Below are 22,494 nucleotides of genomic sequence, written 5' to 3'. Positions count from 1 at the left end.
ATTTTATTTTCTCCTCATATTTTGTGGTTTCTTTTTTCAGATCAGGGCAGATTTCAGAAATGTATTATATCCTTTACACAATAGTTACTTTTCTGCTTTCTCCCTTGTCACGCTCCTTGAAAACTGTAACACAGTTCTATCCCTCATAGGCCTCACATCATGACTTGAATTTAATGATCAGTAAAATTGTTTTCAAAGGAATGAATTTTGAATATATAATGAAACATATATTTAGTACACATTCACTAAGGGTGCAGTATGATTTCAATATAAACATTTTATTACTTCTTGAAAATAAAAAATACATCAGACATGCATGTAGTACTTATGTAGAGAAATTGGTATAAATTGTTGTCTAGGGCTTTTGCCTCGTTGAAACTGAATAAAATGTAAACTTTTAAAATAAACTAAGTAAGTATATGGTCCAGTCTCTATATTTATATGTTCCATACCTGTGGATTTAACCAAACACCAATGGAAAATATTTTTTAAAAATTTCATCTCTATCAAACATACATTTTTCTTGTCATTATTCTATAAATAGTGCAGTATGAGAACCATTTGCATAGTATTTGCATTGGACTAAGTATTACTTATATATGATTTAAAGTATATGGGGGGATGTATGTGGGTTATACGCAAATTGTATGCCATTTTCTATAAGGGACTTGAACAACCACAGATTTAAGGACCTACAGGAATTCCTGGAGCCAATGCCCTAAGGGTACCAAGGGATAACTACATTCAGTTTCTTTATTTGAAAAGTCCTATGAATAGGAAAATAAATGCATGCCCACCACAGTTCATCAAACTAAATTATGCTTCATTAAATATATGGTCTTAGGTTAATGCTTTAAGTCAAGGACTTACAAATACTTGTGTCTCATGAATCAATAGAGTTACATGAATCCATGCTGCTTCTGTTCACTAGGAACCCCTTGCACAAGGTTTCATTGACAGGATATGGAATATATCAAAATACATAGTAAGTAGATAGGAAGTGTTTTTTTGGGGAGTTCCTTGTGTCCTAAACTTATTGTACATCTACATTTATGTGAAAACTCAGCTTTTCTGAAGGTTACTTAAGGTCTTAGAGTTGGAATGCAAAGCACCTGAATTCATAAGTGAACATCTCAAATGTAATAGGCTATGAATTTATGTAACTCTGTAAATCAGTGACTGAAAAATGGTACATTACCTTTTAAAGCTGTGCTTATGAATTTATCATCAAATATGAATTATGCAAATAAAATTAAAAATGTTGCTCTTTAAAGTTCATAGAAGTCTACTTTTGCTTTATCATGGCATTTTCTTATATGTAATTATATACCTTTATGTAGTATGAAAGATGCTCCACAGTCTTTGAATGTAAGTAAATTGATAGCAAGAGAAGGTGATTCAGAAATGTATGGAACAATAGATATTTTAGATTCAGGGAGGCAAATATTTGCAATGGAAATGGGATTTAATTTTTAGTTTGAAATCTGAGTTTGAATTGTGGTTCTATGGACAATGTTTAATCCATAAAATACAAAATACTATAGGGTTCAAATTTTAGAAAAATAACTTTCTAGGTTATGTGCATGATGTTTTGGAGAGAGAAATAATTGGTGGTCAGAGAAAAAATTGATGGCTGTTAGATGTGAACAGGAAAAAAAATATTGCATAAAATATAGACAGAAAAGTTTTGAGAAATCTAAGGAAAGAAAAAAAGAAAAAAATCTACAGATAGGAATGATTGTCAGGTTTCTGATTTTTGACGAGTGAGTACAGTGACTGGAATGCTGCATGTATGTACTTCCTCAAATTTGCAAAAAGTAGCATTTAAGTATAAAGAAAAACATTGATAATTTTTATGGGAAAGGAATGCATGGGGGAAGGAAAAGAGGCAATACTTTTTCTGAAAATTGTTTATTACTAAATATTAACTTTGGAACAATAGAACATTTTAAGTACTCAAAAACATAAAATAGAATTAAAAAGAATATCTTTTGGAAAAAATATTCCCTAAAAGTGGAAAGTCAACTGAACAAATGTATATTTGTATATTTTTCAGGTTGTTGATATAATTTGTGGAGAAAGTAACTACTTCAAGTATGTGTGTGTGTGTGTGTGTACTTAACATTATCCATGAAAGAAATTCATATCTCATTTTTCTGGAGGTTGAGAAGTTCAAGATCAAGGTTCTAGAAGATTTGGTGTCCTGTAAGACCCTGCTTCTTGTTTGTAGATGAAACCATCTCTCTGTGTCCTCACAAGTTGAACACTCTAGTGTTTTTTAGAACACGGATTTAGACTTCCATACTTAATAGAATGTATTATAAAAACAACAACAAAAATCATTCATAGGACTTATTGCTAGTTATAATATTGGTATTTTTATTTTGTAAGTATTATACATGTGTTGACAGTTAAGTAAACAAGTAATTATTTCAATATTATTAAGAACCATAATGTCCAATGTAAAACAAAACAATTGTAAAAGTGACTAACATGAAATGGAAATATCAGGAAATTCATATAGTCTTTGTTTTGTTTTGTTTTTAACAGAATAGTTCCCAATTCTATCTAGAGAAAAAGCTTAGATTATGTTTTGTAAAAAGTACTCTCTTCTACAAAGAATGAGAACTTCTGAAAAAAAATTAATTTTAGGTCCAGATATGAGCAAATAGATTATGTTTTGTAAAAAGTACTCTCTTCTACAAAGAATGAGAACTTCTGAAAAAAAATTAATTTTAGGTCCAGATATGAGCAAATAGAAAGTCAATGAAGTTTTGGAAAAGTGGGAAGAAAAGAATCTTCTCCCTATTGGTACTGATTTCCTCTATGACATGAAATTATTAAGAGATGTCAGAAGTTTTGAATTGAGGTCTGGTCCTGAGATTAAATATGTTTCTACTAAATTTAAAGAATTTAATCTAATGAGCTTTAGGATGCTGACAGTTCTCACACATGTACAAATCAATGAGTTTATATAAACTATTTCAAAAAAATTAAAGCCAGAATATTGGCATGATCAATTGCTCTGAATAAAAAAGATAGTGCCAATTTCAGAGGGGGGATAATTTACACGGAGTGGGTTAAAAAGTTTATTTAGTAAAACTAGAACTCTGTCTCTCCTTTTTGTAATTTTTTCATAATTTATAATTAATTGGATTTGTATGACTTTTTGTTTATTTTGAGCTTACTGGAAGTAAAAAGTAAGCATGTCAAGCTATAAAAATAATTTCAAATACTATAATTTTGTACTTTATTTTTGAAATGATCATTAAAGTTTCTTCAGTTCCTATAGCTCATGATTTCACATCACCTTTTGCTTTTCTATTTAGACTTCATTCCCAAGTATTTGTGATCCTTTTTATGAAAAAGTACTTCCTGACATCTGCCTTGAATTTCCTTTTTTCCCTAGTCCCATTCCTGAACTCTCATCTTGTTATCTTCCTTAAGTGGAAAATAGTCTGCTTGACATTATTTCTATCATGTTCGGTTCTGTATATTTCAGTGAAATCTTTCTTAATTATGCTCTTCCCAAGAGAGCACTTAATCTTTTTCTATCCTGTCTTTATAGATTTTTACCTGTTGGCCCCAGGATAAACCCCATTGCTTTTTAAAGCAACTTTGATGGTTTGAAAACCTTAGGTATTCTATTAAAAGAAGCCCCATTAAAGTAATATTCACAAAATATCCAAATTCAATTTTCATGCTTTGGAGGAATTTATTTCTTACTAACAATAAGCAGAAAATCCAAAGAACAATGTGACATCAAATACAGAACAATCACTCATACATTTTATTCCATTTCTTTTCCCTTTTGTTTATTACCTTTTGTACCTTGCGGGTTCAAACAGAATGATGAAACAGTAGTTTTAAGTGTTCATTTTCCTTTAATGTCTATTTCACACCCAACAGAGCAGAAAGATCTAATATCTAGAAGACATTAAAATTAAATTAATCTATCCATTTAGGTTGTTTCTTATATTTATTAACCTCAGGTCAGAAGGATAAAAAGAGCAAGTAAAGAAAGAGATGCATTGCAATAAAATGGAAAACCAATTGTTATTTCTTTTTAAATAGACAATTAACTTAATAAGCTCAAGATTTATAATGGAGTGAAATGTAAGAGAGAATATACACTTTGTCAACCAATATGATTCTACCCACAAATAATGGGAATTAATGGTTCTTTATATAAACAGTTAAGAAAAAAAGCTCATTTTCACTTTGCATAGTCTTAAGCATTGTCTACATTAGGACATTTCCAGTTAAATTGATATTTTAAGTGAACATATTGAAGTAATATACAGAGTACATAATAGTTGGCAATATATCAAAGATTATTAGAGACCTTAGTTTACTGTGTAAATAACAGAACAAGGATACTCAATAGAATTAAAAAATCTTTGAAATTTGAGTCCCCCAATGCTTTAATGACTTCTAACTCTGAGTAGCTATTATAATAGTTATGTATATTGGTAGATTCAAAATTATCTCTGTATCAATAATTTCATTAAATTTCACTAGAATTTGGAATACTGGTCATGCAGTCAAACAAACAATTTTGGAGATTATCTTGGAACTTTTCTCTCTTTCTTTTTTTTTTTCTTTCTGTTTTTCTTCTTTTCCCAGGAGAATTCACTTCAGTTGGAGCTCTGACCAACTGAAGGAGATTATTGCAGTTACTATGGAACTGTAAGTTGTGCAAGGAAAAACTAAGACTAATTTTCAAACAACAAAAGCAGACCTTTCACTAAATCCTTCTTTGTGCAAAATAATTATGTTGCATCTTCTGAAATGATTTCTGAAAATACACATACATGAACTTCCCTGTTATCTCTGGGTAGGAAAACATATTAAATAGTAGAAAACAGTATGTAATAAATGTTTCACAGTTTTCTGACTGGTTCCTAAACAATTGACAAAAGTCTGTCTTAATAGATATTATAGGGGAGTACAAAACAAAGTAAAGTAGTGGATCCATGGTAAATGGTAAAACAAAACAAACAACAAACAAGCCAAAAGAAAAAGACAACATTGTTCTTTGCGTGTGTGGTAATGTATTTGGTTCTAAAACATAATCAGCTGCTAATGGAGGCATATATGGAATCCCATCTACTCTGGAGGCTGAGGCAGGTGCATTGCAGTTTCTAGCCTGGCCTCAGCAACTTTGCAAGACCCTCAGAATAAGTAAATGAATAAATAGATGAAAAAGGGTTAAGTACTTTCTTGTATTATATATTTGGCTAATTTTTTTGGTAGGTCATTTGTTTAAAAGGTACAATGAACTAATAATTCTGTGCTATGTGCAACTTCTCAGTATAGAATATTATATTCTGATTTTTCATGTACAGGTATGCTGTAGCAAAAATATAAATTACTCCAATAACTGTTTATTGTTTATCTGGAAAGTAGGCATTAAGTGGTGTGAAACAAATATTTTTATTATCAATCAAGTTATAAAGCAAAAATTGTGATACTTAGAAATTGTCTATACTAAAACAAAAACAACTGGGAAATTAGTGAACAGTCAAATATTAAGACTGAAAAATAAATATAAGTGGACTGTGATCTTTGTGTGTTTTCTTGAATGACAACATTTACTTGAAAAATATTTCACACTTAATGTAGAATCCTCTCCATTTTTGTAGCATTCTTATTCACTAGTAGTTTGCTTATTCCTTTTTTTCATAATTCAAGCCATTTATCAAGGAATTTGTTATAATGATTTTATCTGAAGTCTGACACTTTGCACATGCAAATATCAATTTCCATTCAAATAAAAGGGACACAGAGTAGTCTTTGTGTAATTAAGTTTAGTTATCTGTGTTTTATTCTAACTTAAATCTAGTCAAATGAGACCAGATAGCTATATAATTATTCCTTTTTTTGTGATCGGCTGTAAAAATTGCTTATTTTTCTTAATGAGTACTATTTCAAAAAAATCTGAAAAGTTATCTTCTAGCCCTAGAACTCATTTTGAAAGACAATTGAAAAAAAAGGAAAACTGGTTTTATTGTTAAGTTTATAAGTTACCATGCCCAGTTCTCTAAGCAAATTTCTCATCGAGGGAAGAACTTGTCACTGGGAAGTTATTTAGCTCTTGTCTAACTCACTCCATTAAAAACATGAAATGATAAGTCAAAAAGGACAACTCCAGTTGCAGCACTGAGCACCATAAGTCAGGAGGTTGCTCTTTGACATAACAAGCCAAAGTTGGTCCAAATGCGAGTTGATGAAGTATGGGAAAATCCTTAATTTTAAAGTCAGAAATAAAAGCTGCCACAGTAAATCTGGCTTTTGGCTTCCTTATACTATTCCTTATGTTTCTTTCCCGATTATTCCACTAAATATTTACTTATCCCACTAAATCCTTTAAAATCCCAGTTCTCTTTGCACATCTTTTAAAATCAAACCTCTCTCTTTTCTCAGGCATACATGTGTTCAGGGCTCTTTCATTATTGATATACTTTTGGGGTAAAACTATTCTTTTTCTTTTGTAATCTCTGATTTATTTGTTTTTCTGATTTATTTTTTAATCCTTATCACTTAGCCTCTTCTTTTCAAGGCCATATTAATATTTTAAATAAGTGATTTTATAAACATTCTAGGGTGAAATGAATAAACCTTTTATTCTTAGGATATAAAAAGTATAGCCTCAGAACTCTTTTTTAGTAACTATTTAGTGACTGTTTTTTAGTGAGGATTTGGACAAATAATCGAACTTTTTTGATCTTCTTTATTCTAATCGTGTTAAGTAGAGGTGACAACAAGCCTGCCTCCCTTACAGACTACATGAAAACACTTGTCAACCATTATTACTGTACAAATATTGATTATTCTTATTCTCATGTTTTTCTATGTGTCCAATCCAACTATTAAAATTAACATTGACTACAGGAAATAGTCTAACTATGAGCAAGCATAAATTCAATAAATGTTGGTTTTTTTCTCTTGAAACTAAGTTAAGAACATCATACGTGTGTAATGACATTAACTTTATCTTTCATTAACTTCAAAATTATTAGAGGGAGTCTTAGCTAAGCTTATGTTTAATCAATTGAGAGACATATGCTACTGCAAGAAAATGGACATTTTTTCTTAAAATTGATACAACTTTGATGAAAGAGAATCTAGTTATTCATTATGAACTTTCTGATATAAACTAATTCCACAAATGACATCTCAGTTGTAAAAAAGAATGTCCACTGCAGTTAAGCATTTCCTTGAATACTGTTGATTCCCTCTGTTCAGTACCAATTATAAAATAGATTTTCATAATCTATAATTTTCATAATACATGAAATATCAAAAAGTAGATTTTTTTAATACAATGGAAAATTTGTTTTGATTCAATTTTAGTATTAGGTGACTAGAAATAAAAAGTCAAAGACAAGAGTAAAGCATCAAAAATTTTACTGTACTTTTAACACCTAACTTTGAGTGTACTATTAAGATCTGACCACAAAATCGATTGCCTCATGTTGACCCTATCTAGGATAAATTCAAGTGAATTTAAGGTCCACCTATTTTTTTTTTTTTTTTTTTGTCTAAATGGTGTTATTACTCAAATGAGTAAGTTCTGACTCATTCTCTTGGCTAGGACTCAGACAAATATATTTAATCAGGTAAAATTATAAAACGGTTTATGAATGTACTAAATAGACTAGAGAGTATTACTGGGGCTGGTGAATGAAAATGAGGAATAATTTTAATATCCCATGAGAATACCCAGTTTGAACAGATGCCCCAAGAATGCCATTGTGCTTTTTATCCCAGGGCATCTTGAGAGCTGCTGAAGGACCAGTAACAGCGTCTTCATCAACTTGCTTGGAATGCCTTTCCCGTTTCTCATTCTTCTGGAGACTTAGTTGTTCACGAGGGACACTTCCCCTTCTGGTCTCTTAGGTGGAGGCGCCTTTCTCTCTTAGATATGACTTCAGCTTTTAGGTGTGACGGGTGTCTCTTTTTGTTTCTATCTGCTGTTTTACAAGCAACTCCTCCTTTCTCTTTCAAGGAAGCCCCGTTTCTCTAAAGTGTGTGCTATTAGACTGAGCCTCAGTTTAAATCTCTCTTATTGATGTCATCTACATAATCCATGTTGTCTCCCAATCTCACACCACATTTGTGCAGGACTTTCATATCTAGATAATCATTTGCCTATCCATCACTCTTCCTCTAATTTTCAGTTTCTTCTATAAGTGTAATTATTCTACCAAGGCCCTGATAGCTCCGTTGCTCCTCCTCCGTTCCATTCTTTTACACTCTCATGGACAAACTCCACATATTTCCACTAACAATAATTATATCCCAGATCACACCTCAAATTTGTCTCTTCTACTCTGACCACTCACTTCCAGTTCACCTTCCCTTTTACAGCATTCAACAATACTTCTGCCTCCATTGAGTGCAGACATCTGTTGATGCTTTGTCTTTTATAATCAACTTCTCCTTTATGTTTCCCTTCTTACCCTGCTCTTACTCTGTGATATTCGACTAAAATATCTCTACTGAAACATCTTTTACAGTTGTTCTTTTCCTTCTTTCATTCTGTCCTCTGTCTCTCTCTACTAATGTTATGGGCCAGGCTATATGGGCAATGACCAATCAGATTCCATTTTACCCTGAGACTCCTTGTCATGTAAGAAATGTTTCTCCCATGAGAAAACTCCACCTCTACATACTGATCCTGCTTAGCACACCTTGCTTAGAAACACAAGTGTTTCTGTTCTTCTTACACAACGTAAAATTTTTCTCTTTTTGGTTCCCACTTTTCTTGGACAATGTACCCTATGAAAAATGTTTCTCTAGATGTTAGGAAACGTTCTTTAACTTGTACTCAACTAGGGTTGTTTTGACCCACTTTCCCTTCTGCTTATGATTTTAGATCTTATGATGGTTATTTGTAGTTTTTAATCATAGCAACAGCCACTTATGATTAATATGGTTTTCGACTAGGAGGGGTCAAGGAGTGTAGACTTGCAGTTGGGGTGGGGGGTACTGCAGGCTGGTGAATATAGATAGTTCCATCGCCTGAATTAATATCGAGGCAGTGATTTATTACAATCTCACCATAACACTAATAACCTCTCAATGTTACTTTAAAGCATGACTATATAATTATAGATTTTGACTAGTGAATATGAAAAATCATAATGCAGGAGAGAGGGTAAGTAATTCAGGAACGAATTCTTAGATTAGGAGACAGGTGATGGGTGATGGGATCTATTGCACAAGCAAGCAGTTGGTCTGAGATATGTCATAACCAGCCCACCATCCAACAGACGTCTTTACCAGGGATGGGCTTTGGTCAAGTGCATACAAATTAAGAGAAAAACAACAGAGTTGTGGGTATTTGCACAGAAATGGTTATAGCAACGGCTCATGGAATCTAAATTAATTAGATGAATGAGAATGTAAGGTGTGAGAGAGAGAGAGTGAATATGTGGACTGAAAATCCAAACAAATTGAAGAATTTTTAGAGTGAGGGCACCTCAGTTGTACTTGGAGTAGGAGCATAAGAAAATAAGATGAGAGCATCAAAGAATTAGAAGCTTGAAATGCACATTTTTGAGATTGAACAGTTGTCATTAATAAGGTCTGCTGTGTAATCATATAGGACAATTGGAGAATGAACACATTTTTTTGATAAAAAAACTTTATTTGTAAGAAAGTTCTCCTGTGTAAGAAATGATGTAATGTGTTACATGCTGTTTTATAACAAAAACAGATATTCCTTAAAATTTAAAGATGCTTTTAAGTTTAGTTATCTACATTGAGAAGATTAATCTCAATTCATTCCTTTAAACCATGAGAATCTAATCAGTCCTGCATAATTCCTTAGAAAATATGCTGAGATACAGAATAAGCACATACAATAAAATTGGGGGGATTTATATTCCTTCTGAAATTTATCATTGGATCTTTCAGATGCATGTCTGCCAGAGAGGGATTGAGGAGAACATTTTTTTTTTTCTAGAATATTTTAGGGGTTAATGAACCTGTCATATTGAATTTTAAACATCACATATAAAATGACAAAGGCACTTAAGTGGTGGAAGCCCTCAGATTAACTAAATTGTCATAATTAAGACATCTTTTACTGATGAGAGTTCTCCTTAGACATAAATGCATACTGAAACAGATTTTCCTTCTCAGTTCCACATAATGGGATTTCAAACTAAACTGAGCTGTTGAAATGAACATGGAAAATACCACTAAAATTAAAGAGAATTTGTTCGTACTAACTAAAGAGACTTGGAACTTTTCTATTTGAGGTCCAAAGTATATATTTCCTTTACTTCTGAACTAAACTTTTTATGCGTCTTCCTCTCTCTCCCATGGCCTATAAAGCAGGCATATATTTAAAAATGCACTGGGCTATGAACTAAGAGACCTACTTTTGAGTACTAATTCTTTCATAAGCATTATGTATCCACACATGTGAGATATAGGCAATATATTTTTTATTATCCTCACAGCATATTACCTAACCTGCCTCATGAATGTGAATGATAAGTAATATGCACATTTATTCAATGCTTATTAAATGATATGCAAAGGCTGAAAAACAATGCTATAAAGTCTATTTCACCATGATGACATTGTTAAATAGCCTTCTTGAGAATGTATCTTTGAGGGCCTCTATGCTATAAGTAAACTTGAGAGTATTGTGAATGATACCAACTTTGATAATTCAGAATTTTCCAAAGAAATCATCTATTTACCATGACAAATCTTTATGTAAAAAAGGTTGAACATCAATCAAATAGCTAAGGATTGTCTTTTATTCTTTTTTCATTATGTTCAAATTCAGGTAGTTAGTATATCTGTTGCAAATGGTGTGGAAGAGTCTATAGTTTCTGCAATACTGTGTGACTACATTAAAAATCAAATTTAATAAAGCAGTGGATACATTTATTAGGTACTTATATTAAATACTAAATTCTGTGGATACTATTAGAGCTACAAAAATGGAAAAAAGTCCATGTTTTTAAGAGAGAGGCATAAGATCTACTTAGGAATAAAAAGTTAAATATAAAATTCATGTACCTAAAAATTTTAATACAGACATTATGGGAAATTTTGTTTTAATTTAATTACACAGATTGCAAAAGGCATCTTTGTCAGAAAAGCATTCTCTAGTTTGTGGTAGTTTTACTGGATTTATTTGTTAATTTATTCATTGCAAAATTTCCAAATGAACACCTACAATGTGTCAACCAATATGCAAGCCTTATATTCCATGACAGGAATACAAAGGTGGGTAAGATACTGTCTGAGATTTTATACTCTTTGCAAGCTAACAACTCAGACTAACACAGTTAAATGAGCCATGGCAGAGGATGAGACTATGTACCTAAGGCACAGAAAAAAGGCAGGAATTTCATGTTTGGGTATTTCTTCTTTTCTTCCAAGTTTCATAGGAGACAGGGAGGAGACCAAGCTGATGCTGTCAAGGCAGTGGGTTTGTGTCACACACAGCTAAGCTTAAGAATCCTGGGCAAGAAGTGGGCAATAAGAAAATCTGTTTTTCATTTGCTCTAAAGTAAAATTTTTTTCTTAATTTGGTTAGTAAGCAACCATGTCCTCAAGTTTTCAGGGAGATACTAATAGTCTAAGGCTATTTCAATAAAAAATTATTCTAGAAGAGTTGGTCCAGGACCAAAGTATTAGTCCTTTGTTAGTTTTTTAGTTGTTTCTTTTTTTTCTTCTTTTCTTATCTTTTTTTGCCAAGTAGCAAATGACCACAAATTTAGTGGAAATCTATGTATGTTTGTATATATGTATCTATCTATAATCTCAAAATTTCCATGGCTCACAAATCCAGTCTGGTTAGAAGGTCTTCTCAAAATCTCATTATAGTGCCCTTCAACAGATGAATGGATGAAGAAAATGTGGTACATATACTCAACAAAATATTACTCAGCCTTAAAGAAGAATGAATTATGGCATTTGCCAGTAAATGGAGGGAGTTGAAGAATATCATGCTAAGTCAAATAAACCAATCCCAAAATACCAAAGGTCAAATGTTTTCTCTGATATTCGGATGCTAATTCATAATAAGGGGGTGAGGGGCACTAGGGAAGAATAGATAGGTGAAGGGGAGTGATAGGAGGGAGGGGACACGGGGATAGGAAGGAGAGCAGAATGAAACAAACATTATTACCTTATGTACATGTATGACTGCATGACTGAGGTAATTCTACAACACATACAATCAGAAAAAGGAGAAATTGTACCCCATTTATGTATGATATATTAAGTGCATAAATGCATTCTACTATCAGATATAGCTAAGTAGAATGAATTAAAAAATTTTAAAAATCTTCACTACATCTGAATTCCAGATGACAACAAGATTGAATTCTTTTCTAGAACTCAAAGTCTTTTTATAGTCTCACTTTGTTATTGGCAGGATTCGGGTTCTGGCAGCTGCGATACTTAGATGAGTGTGTATGTAAGTAGAAGCCCTATGTTTTACTGGTCTTCCTATACATAGATTGCATCTATTCATAAATACACACAAATATAAATTTGGTGATTAATGATTGTGATCAGTGCTACTGAAGAAATAATAGAGAATGTAGTAGAATAACAGAGGCATCACTTTGTGAGAATGCACAGACTTTAGATATATCAGGAACTGGGAGAGAAGGATGAGTAGTAATTGAAATGCTACACAGATAACAGAAAACAAAACAAAACAAACCATTACAAGGTTTCTTGGGTCCAGAGAGAGTGCCCAAGTTAGACAGAAGCACAACTGAGATTAGTGGTTGCTTAGAATGGAAGGGTGCTTGTGAATGACAGGATAGAGTTTTGACTTTATTGTTTAGGCATTAAAGTAATTGTAAAGGGAGGGAGGAAGCATGACTAAGGGAATGCTATTTAAATATTTAATATAAACTCTTTTTAAGTATAGGAAGGGATACAAGAGGAAATATTCAGCAAGTGATTAGAAACGGGAGATGGGAACTGTGAAAGAAAGTAAAAGGTAAATGTGAGATCTAGGTGCCAAATGGAGAGTTCAGAAGCCCGGGGATTGAAGGCACTACAAGGAAAAGTGCATGAAGGGAGAAAAACCAAGGCTAGAGGCTAACCTGCCGAGCATAGGTGGACAGCGACTGAGAAACACAGTTGATGGAGGTCCTAGCGGGACCAGGCTCATGGAGCATTATGAAGAACATGGAAACAGACGAAAACATCATTAAAAAATAAGCTTGCAGAATCTCTGACTGTTTTTCAAAGCAATTCAAAGAAGTAAACTGAAGAAAAGGAAATAGGAGGAATAGACCACTATTTCTAGAAAATTGAAAGAGAAGTGAGTAAATTGCAAGTATATCGGACTGCTGAGGTCAATGCGATTTGGACCGGGACTAAAATTTGTAGAGCACATGAAAGTGATGTGTAGATATATAGTTAAATTCAAATTTGTGTAAACTCTGATTTGCTAGACTTTTTCAATACTTTTATATATAGCAACTTCCAAGAATAAGTAAAAAATGTTTTGAAATTACTTGTAAAGTTACTGAGGAGTATCTAAATGTTAAAATGGAATGATGTGAACAGTTGATTCTTATGGAACTCATAAGGAAAAGCCAAATAAAGCTTTAGAAATGATTCACTTATAATTTTTGTAGTGAATCAGTTTTAAACTTTATAGTTTTAATGTTTTTATCATTATTGATCATATCAGTTTGTTTTCGTCTTCTGACATTTTAAATTAGTTTGCAAATGTTGGATAAATATAAAACTGAGGCACTGGTTTTAAGGCTTTATCCAAGGATTCTAATAAAATTAGACACACACATATATACAAAATATTGAAACTGGTGAGAATATACACATGTAGTTTTTTCTACATATATTTAAAATGTCTGTAAGGTTAATAAAATTTTTGGTTATATCTTCTATTTTCAGAAATGAAAAGATTTTTCCTTTTTCCTTTAGATCTTATATTTAATAATAATAACCATAATAAGTCTTAATAAATATAATTAGTAAAAATGATTTTATAAAGGAAGTTATTACAAGTAACAAATGGTACAGTCCTGAATTAGATTTTTGTGTTGTGCAGATTGGTAGGGAGCTGAGAGGAAGTGGATTGGAAGGATGTAGCGACAATTGCCCAAAGTAGGTAAAGATTTACAGTTTATATATGATTCATCTTCCTGGTTAGAGTATCTTTCACCTGATTGAGTAGGCTTTCAATAAAGATTAATCAAGTCCACGATGTGGACTTGTTTGATACCCCAAAATATGCAGTAACCTAAACATTTCTTCACCACTATCATTGAGGTTGATCCTTTTATTCTTTGACAGGAGAAATTGTCATGAGTACAAATTATGATGAAAATGATATTGATGTCATGTTTTAAATCCAGAAGTTCCACTGGGACATTAAGAAAGAAGGAATTTTGGTTGCTTAACAAAAGAGTTTTTTAAAAAATCTGCTCTATATTAAAAAGCAAAGGTAAGAACTTACCTGGGAACAAGGAGAACATTAAATACAGTAAAAGTAAGTTGCCTATCATCTGATAAAGGTTTGTATTTCAAAACTTAGAGTCTATTCTGGTCTATTAAAGAATAAACAGGGACATATTACTCTAGGCAGTAATAAGTTAATAAATATCCACACATATTTCTTTTATTTATTTTTTGATTGTGTTGAGGATTAAATACAGGGCCTCATGCATGCTAGGCAAGTTGTTTACCACTGAGTTACACCGTAGCCCTGATATTCTCATTCTAACAATTACTGAACTGTTGAAGGTTACAATGCTTAGAAACTCAAATTTTAATTCATTCTTTTTAGTTATATATGAAAGTAAAATATATTTTGATATATTCATACAAACTTGAAATATATCTCATTCTAATTAGGATCCCAGTCTTATGGATGTATGTGATGGTGATATTCACTGTAGTATTCATACATGAACATAGGAAAGTCACATCGGATTCATTCCACTGTCTTTCATGTTCCCAACCCCTCTCCCGTCCCATCATTCCCCTTTGTCTAATTGAATGAACTTCTTTTCTTCTCCTCCCCTCCTTTTGTTGTGGGGTAACATCCACATATCAGAGTGAACATCTGACCTTTGGTTTTTTGGAATTGACTTATTTTAGAAACTCACTTTTAATTTTTTAATGAAATTTAATCTTTGATCCAGAGTTTTTGCAAAGTTCTATTGCTAAAAGAAATTCATGCTGATCTAAGAAATGGATATCTTTATTTTTAAAGTATATTTACTATGTATTCATTTGTATTTAATTAAAGATAGATTGTAATAAAATATGTAATAATAGTGTATAATATGTAAAAATACATTACTTGTTGACATAAACCTAGATGGAATTTATTACATGTCACGAATTGCCCTGATTTTTTGAAAGTTTGATAATATAGTATGTATTCTGTAAAATATAAATATTTGAAATAATTCCTGTCTCCACAGTAAAAAAAATAAATTCTGATGTTTTAACTTAAAAAATTTTTTTATTTGTTCTATTTAGTTATACATGACAGTAGAATGCATTCATACATTCTGACAAATCATACATAAATGGACTATAAGTTTTCATTTTTCTGATTGTACACATTATAGGATCACATGGGTCGTTCAGTTATATATGTATATGAGGTAATAATGTGTTTTACTCTATTATCCTTCTTATCCCCATACTTCTTATCCCTCCCTTCACTCCCCTCTACCTAATATAAAGTAACTCTATTTTTCCCTAGTGCCCCCACCCTTTATTGTGAACTAGCATCTGCATATCAGAGAAAAAAATTGGCCTTTGGTTTTTTGGATTTGACTTGTATGTATGTATGTATGTGTATATATGTGTGTGTGTGTGTGTGTGTGTGTGTGTGTGTGTGTGTAATGGAATATTACACAGCTTTAAAGAAGAATGAAATGATGGCTTAACTTTTGACCACACACTTGTGTGTGTGTGTGTGTTTAACATTTATTTTCATATTAATGTCTATGTAATCGTGAAGGTTTTAAGATGAAGTCTATTGAATTTAACGTATGGTAGCATTCCTCTAATTTAAAGGGAAGGGAAATTCTAATATGACTTTTTATTTGTTTCTGCAGAACATCTTCTTTCAATAATCTTCTGTAACATAAATAATTATGTTACATAATTATATATACCACATAGTTAAATAGTGTGGCATAGTATGTATGCCACATAGTAACTTTCAGAATTGTAGGAGTGCATTGTAAAGTTCATCTCCATTGAAACTCATTGTTCTCATTGAACACCCATTGAAACTCATTGTAACACCCACTGCAACTATGAAGGCTCAACTTCAACTGTGTTGTCTCATAATAATAACCATTGTTTATGAAGAGAAAATTATTGTATTCAAACTTTCCAGGTGATGTATAGCTCTATAAAAATAATTCTAAATCTGTGATTAGAAAATTTGCATATAGCTCAGTACAAAAGTTGAAACCGTTATTTTTGTCTTTTAAAACATAAAGATTTAGTAGTTATAAAAACTAAAAGATTTATAAAACAGCATATATGTAAATATATTTATAATCTTATTGGTTAAGATATGCTTTCTTTAATGAGGACACATTTTAAGTAATTGATGTGTTTTTCTCTTACTGAAAGAAAAGATCATTTTTATGATCATGTTATTCAGTAATTTTCTTACAGATTTTCTTTATTGAATGTTTTTCATAATCTTTACAGGGATAATTCAGTCCTTCCATTTTAGCAGAATCAACTTCTTTTCTTATCAAGATATTTGAAATCTATTTACCTTTACCACCTCCAATGAATACTACATTGTGGCTAGCGGTCAAACTCTGCATTACGAGTACTCACATTGTATCACACTCTCTGCAGCCATGTGACCTTGGCAAATTACTTAACTTCTATGCCGCAGAATGTTTTCATAATTAAAATATTGTTAATAGCAATATTATCTCACTTGAAGTTTTGTTGTATGATTAAATTATACATACGGAGATAAAAAATGTTTATGAAATATTTGAATGACATCATACCTCATGTTATTTTTGAAATAATGTTTTTTAAAACCTCTGAATAAATTTTAGTAAATCATCACATATTTATATACCTAATAACATAATTCAAGTCCATTTACCAAGTTCCAGCTCCTTCACCAGTTGCCCAGAAAACACATCTTCTTGGTTGCATTCCTTCATGAGGAACTTAACAGATACTAAAGCAAACATTCATTTTCCATACTAAATTAGTGCCTATCATCAAATCTCCATTCTTTATTTAGTTCCCAGTCACCCAAGGATAAAATTTAGGAGTGATCTTTGACTTCTTTATTTTCTTCATTTTACAGTTTGGGAGGAGAGATTTATGGTCAATTCTTCCCACTGTACCACTTATTTGGGCGCCTGAATCTGAAGATTTATGTTTCTTGAATTGGTTCTGAAAATTTCTAGGCATTTTATCTTCATCTACTTGTTGCTGCCTTACTGACCTATTTTATGTAGCACAAAAACTATCCAGAAAGAATATTTTTGAAAAAATGTTCATTGTAGCAATTAGAGAAATGCAAATCAAAACTACTCTAGGATTTCATCTCTCTTTAGTCAGAATGGCAATTATCAAGAATACAAGCAACAATAAGTGTTAGGGAAGATGTGGGGAAAACGGCACACTCATACATTGCTGGTGGGACTGCAAATTGGTTCAAGCATTCTGAAAAGCAGTGTGGTGATTCCTCAGAAAACTTGGAATGGGAATCAACATTTGACCCAACTATCCCACTTCTCCGTTTCTACTCAAAGAACTTAAAATCAGCCTACTATAGTGATGCAGCCACATCAATGTTTATAGCAGCTCCACACAATAGCTAAACTCTGGATGGATAAAAAAAAAAAAAAAAATGTGGTATATATATACAATGAAATATTACTCAGCCTTAAAGAATAATGAAATTATGGCATCTGCATGTAAATGGATGAAGCTGGAGATGAAGCTATGCGAAATAAGTCAAACCCAAAAAACCAAAGACTGAATGTTTTCTCTGATAAATAGATTCTGATCTATAATGGGGGAAGAGGTAGGGAAGAATGAAGGAACTTTGGACTGGGCACAGGGAGTGAGGGAAAGGGATGGGGTGTGGGGTTGGAAAGATGGCAACAGACATTATTACCCTATAAACATGTGTGACTACACTACTGGTGTGACTCTGTACCATGTACACCCAGAGGAATGAGAAGTTGTGCTTCATTTTTACAATGTGTCAAAATGCATTCTATTGTCATGTATAATTAATTAGAATAAATTGAAAAAAGAATATTTGTAAAATGTATTAGCAGGAGCCACATAGAATATAAAAGACATGATAAAGCATAATAATTTTTGAAGTAACAAGAGTTACATAAAACTGGGAAATTAAATAGCTAGATACTGATTTCCAAATGCAAAGACGTTCCTGCAGTATGCAACTGCAAATATTTTTTCTAGATCTGAGCTTCATGACAACAATTAGATAAATATTTTATATGATTTTATCAAAGCTTTAGCCTACTCAGTGGCTGAGGAGGGTGAGGCAGGTGGATCGGGAGTTCAAAGCCAGCTTCAGCAACTTAGCGAGGTGCTAAGCAACTCAGTGAGACCCTGTCTCTAAATAAAATACAAAATAGGGCTGGGGATGTGGTTCAGTGGTTGAGTGTTCCTGAGTTCAATCCCTGATAACTGCCCTCTGCCCACCAAAAGGCAATCTTCTTAAAGTATCACTCAAACCAAATACTTTCTTATCTTTGTTTTATAGTTCTGAGTCCTTCCACATCTACTTCATAAACTGTAATCTAACTCTTCCCAAATCACTAAATAGTTATATCTAGTATTGCATAATATCTCAGTCTCATTGAAAATTGGATTTAAAATGGTATGTAGGTATTTGGAAAACAGAGTAGACTAATTCTCCTTTTATCAGCTTCATTATGGAATGAAAACTACCCCTCACCATACACAAACTCATTTTTTTTTTATAAATGGATATTTAGTATAGTATCACATTTACTTCCATTTTCAGAATATATTTATGTATGGGTATTTGGTTGACTTCTTTGTGTATGTGTATATACATATACATACATATATATGTATATAAAATATAAAGTTAAAACACAGTTCATACATTATTAATATTGTGGTAGGCACTTAAGCTGAAATTTAAAAAAAATTTGTTGTGCATGTACTAAAGTGTGGTGTCCAGGTCACGGCTCAGCTCAGATCTCCTTTCTAGAATATATCTGGGATTCAGATATATGTACAACATTGGTTTTCTTAATATTTTATTTTCTAGACATCAAGTGTGAATTATCTTTAATATAGGAAATACACACATTCATTACAAGTCATTGGAAGTCCTTACAGAGAATAGTCTAATGGCAGGTCATTCTTTACAAGTAGGATTTACAAGCACATGAGAATTCACTCCAGCAAAATAGATTAGTCAATTTCATTGTGAAGAAAATGATATTCAATTCCCTTGTTTGCATTCCAGTGCCTAATATATTAGACATAAACATTTGTCTTCTGATTTACTTCTTTTAGTATAATGTATCCCATCACCTCATTACATATCTATATTTTAAATTTCAACTCTTATTCATCTCATGAGTTAAATAACTTTTAAAAACCCTTCCTTAAGGATGTACTTACTGTGAAAAATAGGAAAAGCTTTGTATAGATACAAATTTTAGATATTTTTCTAAATGGATATACTTACCACAACCTGCATCCAAAATTGCCATTGCTTTTGGCTCCATTGGACTCTCACTCCAATTATTTGTGGCAGCTAAGAGAATATTCAAGAGAATCATCTTTGTTTTGGAGTCCAAGAAGAAAAACGATAGAGTAAACACATAGAAAAAAGAAGATGCACAGAAAAATATTGCCCGCTGAATTCTGGCTTGGGGGGTCGAGGGGCATTATATATATACTTTCTCGATTCCTTCATTCACTCACTGTGCATTTCAGAGATATTTATTGTGACCTCTGTATGGCACATCTTATTAAAAGTGTGGATGGATATTGATTCTTACCCCAGGGCAAGAAAGTGGCAGATAAGATACTCTGTTGCACTTGATGTCTTACCTTTAATGACTGCTCACTTTCCTTTTGTGTCATCTGACAGCCAGACCAAATCACTCTTATTTTCAAATGAAGACAAACTACCACCACCTTCTTTTGCTCACCCCTCAGTCCAGATAATTTCTTGCGTTTGCTTGACATCCTTCATTTATCAAAGAATAGATGTACTCTATGGAGTTAAATAATCAAGGACGAATTTATTCAAGACTATGGCAATGGGGGAATAAGATTGCACTGAACACTACTCAAACAAGAAACAGGAAAGTTTCAAGCCCAGGAAATTTCTAAGCGTTAGGGTGAGCTAGCGGAAAAGTGCTGGAGGACTTTAAAGTGAAAGTGTTCAGCATGATTAGACCATCAATTGTTTGCTAATTGAATTAATGGAAGTTAGGTTCCTAACTTTCCACAGAGGCTGGGAGATATGAGCTCCTATCTTTCTTGATGATTTTATTTCAAAAGGACGACTTCCAGATCCTCAAGAAAGACATGCCTGAGTTGTAAAACCAGCAAGAGAAACTATACTTCAAAGGGGTAGAGAAATATATTTGCAAATTTTCAGAGGTAAATGTTTTCATTGATGAGAAGATAGGGTCTATCTTCAGGAGAAAAACTTGTCTAAATTTTAGTCAAGCTGAGAGGAATCAGAATGTTGATTTGGCAGCTAAAACTCAAGATATGAATTTAAGTTGGCCTCGAACTGAGTTCAACAATCAATGAATTAGCTTTAATTTCCAGAAGTATGTTGCCCTAAGAATAAGAGACTTGTTTAAGTTGTATGTTGTAATTCAGAAATACAGCTAAACAGAGGTTTTGGAGAATCTCACAGAGGCTCATATTTCTTTGGGAAATGTGAAACTAGCACCCAGGCCTCACCAACTCCCTCCCTTTCTGTCCAGTTCTCTTCGTGTGCACCCGGGAGGTCTGTGCTGTCCATCATTTTACTTTCTCTGCACGTAATAAAAGGGATTTCCTATTGCCTTCTACTCAGCAACTTTATTTCCTAGAATCCAGTTTTTATGTGCAGGCAGTTAGTTTTAATTAATCCCTGGAGGAATTCTGGGTTTTATTGTGTATCTTCTACCATGTAGATCCACATCATTTGGTTAGAGTAAAATAGAGATGCATGAGTTATTGTTAACATGACTGGTGGATTTATGTGTTTTTTGAGATTATAAGACCTACCCTATTGGTGCACATAAGGTATGTTTTGTTGTAACATTTACTTGAAATGATAATTTCAGTCATTAGAAGTGTTTCTTCTTTTGTTGGAAAAAGTGAAGTATTCAAAATAATGTTTTCCTGAGTTTTATTTTCTAAGTCTTATTTTCCATGAGAGGAATTGATTACATTAGAAGTCATTAAAGCTTTGTTAACTTTTATTTACTTTAACTGTCTGTTTGTAGGTGTGTGTGTTTCTGGAAAAATAGAAAAAAAAATACTCCGAAGAAGACAAATACAAACACCTAAAACTAGCTGTGCTCTGATATCCAGAACAAACAGATTTTTTATTTTTTTAAGATGAACTACAAACGTAGCATTTCCAATAATAATTCCAATAGTACTCTAATCTACTTTAAGATTCTTACAAGTTTTATATATATTGTATGAATCCTATGGTTGGAATTATAGAATGTTTTTCTTCTTACTCTAATTATAACACATTTAATTGTAAAAGCTCTCTTTTTGTCTTGAAAAATGGGAATTTACTTAGATATTTTTTTCTGATATTTTAAAGCCTAGTTCAAATAAGTATGACTTTTTAAAAATTATTTTAGGGGATAGAAGAATCTATATTTCCTTTTAGATTTACTGCTTTTAATAGGAAGGGCCTGGGTGGGAGAGTTGTATTTTAATTAAATGTTAAAAATCCTTGATATATATTACTGCTGCCAGTCGAAGTATATCAAATATCAAATTACTAAAGAAACTGACAAAGGAATATTTTTATTGATAAAGTATTTATTTTTATTTTCTTGTGATATTTCTTCCATATAAATAGTGAACTTTTTTTTGTTCCCTAATGACATCATTGGAATGAGAGATTCTTAATAGATATGGTCTCCCTTGCTATCAGTAAAGTGACCTCCCAAGGAAATATATTTTATGATTTTAGTCCCATATTAAATATTAAAGGGTTTTAAAAAATAACCTCACTAAACTCTCAAGGAAATCGACATAAATGCAGAGTTAATGTTTTAAAAAGGACAAAATGTGAAAAGACCACAAAGACTTGGTGTTCTGGAGTCTCAGGAATCGTCTCTGCTTCTGTCATATAGTTTATTGCCTCCAGGAAAATGGGGACCTTAAAGTGAAGGACATTTTCTGGCTACTTAATAGATGTTGATCATTCAGGGCAGTAGAGGAATCAAACTCATTTTTCATTATTTC

General features: G+C 32.2%; 1 pseudogene across 1 annotated transcript in view; it reads left to right on the top strand.

Moving 5' to 3' along the window:
* The window catches only part of LOC306670882 (heterogeneous nuclear ribonucleoprotein K-like), a 378,869-nt pseudogene extending 357,644 nt beyond the window's left edge, over positions 1-21,225 (top strand). The window contains exon 2 of the transcript XR_013766771.1: positions 21,214-21,225. The product of XR_013766771.1 is annotated as a heterogeneous nuclear ribonucleoprotein K-like (transcript). The remainder of the gene's footprint in view (positions 1-21,213) is intronic.
* Positions 21,226-22,494: the final 1,269 nt, after the last annotated feature.

This window comes from Sciurus vulgaris (assembly GCF_902686455.1).
Source record: "Sciurus vulgaris genome assembly, chromosome: 10".
NCBI lineage: Eukaryota > Metazoa > Chordata > Mammalia > Rodentia > Sciuridae > Sciurus > Sciurus vulgaris.
This window is presented reverse-complemented; position numbering and strand designations above follow the sequence as displayed.